Source organism: Thamnophis elegans, chromosome 4, assembly GCF_009769535.1.
Source record: "Thamnophis elegans isolate rThaEle1 chromosome 4, rThaEle1.pri, whole genome shotgun sequence".
Taxonomy (NCBI): Eukaryota; Metazoa; Chordata; class Lepidosauria; order Squamata; family Colubridae; genus Thamnophis; species Thamnophis elegans.
In genome coordinates, this window is record NC_045544.1 from 137,845,241 (window position 1) to 137,847,809 (window position 2,569).

General features: G+C 52.7%; 1 protein-coding gene across 1 annotated transcript in view; it reads right to left on the reverse strand.

Moving 5' to 3' along the window:
- The window catches only part of LOC116508237 (protein phosphatase 1E-like), a 26,789-nt gene extending 24,552 nt beyond the window's left edge, over nt 1-2,237 (reverse strand). The window contains exon 1 of the mRNA XM_032216780.1: nt 2,118-2,237. The gene's annotated coding sequence lies outside the window, so the exon portion shown is untranslated. The remainder of the gene's footprint in view (nt 1-2,117) is intronic.
- Nucleotides 2,238-2,569: the final 332 nt, after the last annotated feature.

The following is a 2,569-nucleotide window of genomic DNA, read 5'->3' on the forward strand; positions in this document are numbered from 1 at the left end:
GTATTTTATCCCGTGCCTTCGGATGATCTCGCCCAGCGGTTTCATGTAAATGTTAAATAGTAGGGGGGATAGGACCGACCCCTGCGGCACCCCATAAGTTAGGGGCCTCAGGGACGATCTCTGCCCCCCCACCAACACCGACTGCGACCTGTCCGAGAGATAGGAGGAGAACCACTGCAAAACAGTGCCGCCCACCCCTATCTCCCGCAGTCGTCGCAGAAGGATACCATGGTCGATGGTATCGAAAGCCGCTGAGAGGTCCAGGAGAACTAGGATGGAAGCATAGCCTCCATCCCTAGCTCTCCAGAGATCATCGGTCAATGCAACCAAAGCGGTTTCTGTGCTGTAACCGGGTCTGAAGCCAGACTGGAAGGGGTCAAGATAGTTAGCTTCCTCCAAGGTACGCTGAAGCTGGAGAGCCACCACCTTCTCAACAACCTTCCCTACAAAGGGGAGGTTGGAGACTGGACGATAGTTATTAAGAACAGCTGGATCCAAGGACGGTTTCTTCAGGAGGGGTCTTACCACCGCTGTCTTGAGTGCGGTGGGAAAGTACCCCTCCCGAAGAGAGGCGGTCACAACCGCCTGGATCCAGCCTCGTGGCACCTCACTGCTGTTGGCAACCAGCCAGGAGGGACACGGGTCCAGTATGCAGGTGGAGGCACTCACAGCTCGCATAGCCTTGTCCACATCCCCAGAGGCAACTTCCTGAAACTCAACCCAGAGATGGTTTGCCAAGTCTTCTCCTTGTGTCTCGGCTGGATCTACTGGGGTGGAGTCCAGGTCCGCTCGAAACCGGGCAACTTTGTCCGCCAAGAACTGGACATACTCCTCAGCCTTACCCTGTAGGGAGTCCCCCGTCTATTTAGGAGGGAGCGGGTTATCCTAAACAGGGTGGCTGGGCGGGACTCGGCGGACGCTACCAAGGAGGCAATATATGTTCTTTTTGCTGTTCTTAAAGTCCGAATATACTCCTTGGTCCATGCTGTTAAAAGTGCCCGTTTCGACTCGGACCTATCGGACCTCCACGAGTGTTCTAGGCGTCTCCTCTGGCGCTTTACCTCCCGGAGCTCCTCAGTAAACCAAGGAGGCCTCCGGGGGCCGCTGACCCGGAGGGGCCGTAGCGGCGCAATCCGGTCTAGAGACTCCGAAGCTGCCGAGTGCCAGACAGCGACGAGGGTCTCCGCCGAACTGTGGGCGAGGGTATCAGGAATAACCCCAAGCTCCGTCTGGAACCTAACAGGATCCATCAGTCGCTTGGGGAGGAACCAGCTGATCGGTTCCTCCTCCCTACGGTGGGGGTTTGGCCTCCGGAAGTCTAGCCTCAGTAGGTAGTGGTCTGACCACGACAGGGGTATGATCTCATTACCCCTCAGACCAAGATCGTAACTCCACTGCTCCGAGAGGAATACGAGGTCGAGCGTGTGACCCGCTGAGTGAGTTGGGCCTCGGATTACTTGAGTCAAGTAATAGGTAGTCCTCGAGTTATAACAGTCAACTCCCAGAATTTCCTAGCAAAATTAGTTTTCCCCAGCCTTGGCAACTTTAAGATCTGTGGACTTCAACTCCCAGAATTCCCCAGCCAGCTTGGCTTTAAGATCTATGGACTTTGATTCCCAGAATTCCCCACCAAGCTTGGCTTTAAGATCTGTGGACTTCGATTCCCACAATTCCCCAGGCAGCTTGGCTTTAAGATCTATGGACTTCGATTCCCACAATTCCCAAGGCAGCTTGGCTTTAAGATCGGTGGACTTCGATTCCCATAATTCCCCACCAAGCTTGGCTTTAATATCGGTGGATTTCGATTCCCATAATTCCCCAGGCAGCTTGGCTTTAAGATCTGTGGACTTCGATTCCCACAATTCCCCAGGCAGCTTGGCTTTAAGATCTGTGGACTTTGATTCCCACAATTCCCCAGGCAGCTTGGCTTTAAGATCTGTGGACTTCGATTCCCAGAATTCCCCACCAAGCTTGGCTTTAATATCAGTGGATTTCGATTCCCACAATTCCCCAGGCAGCTATGCTGGCTGGGGAATTCTGGGAGTTGAAGTCAACAGATCTTAAAGGGGCCAAGTTTAAGAAACACACTCCTCTGTGCCATGTATTTTCTCACTTACGTATGATCCCATCTGGACTGTCCTCGTGTTTGGGCAGGTAAAGGTTGGAGAGGTCGCTCTGCAGGACTTCGTCCGCTGTTGCCCGGGCTAACGCCGCTGCCAGGAGGGAGGGGCAGTTACTGGAAGACAAAGAAGAAACGAGAAAGGTTTGAAACCTTGATGGGTAAAAAGCAAAGAGCCAAATGCAGAACAGCATCAAGGTGTCCAATATGAGATGGAAACTACATAGCTGAGAATTTCCAAGTGGTTAAAATGCAGTATTGCAGGCTAACTCTGTTCACACTGCCAGGAGTTCGATTCCCTCAATCTTGACCGGCTCAAGGTTGACTCATCCTTCAAATGAGGACCCAGATTGTTGGGGGCAAGAGGCCGACTCTGTAAACTGCTTAGAGAGGACTGCAAAGCACCGTCAAGTGGATATAAGTCTAAGTCCTATTGCTAGTGCAGGCTAA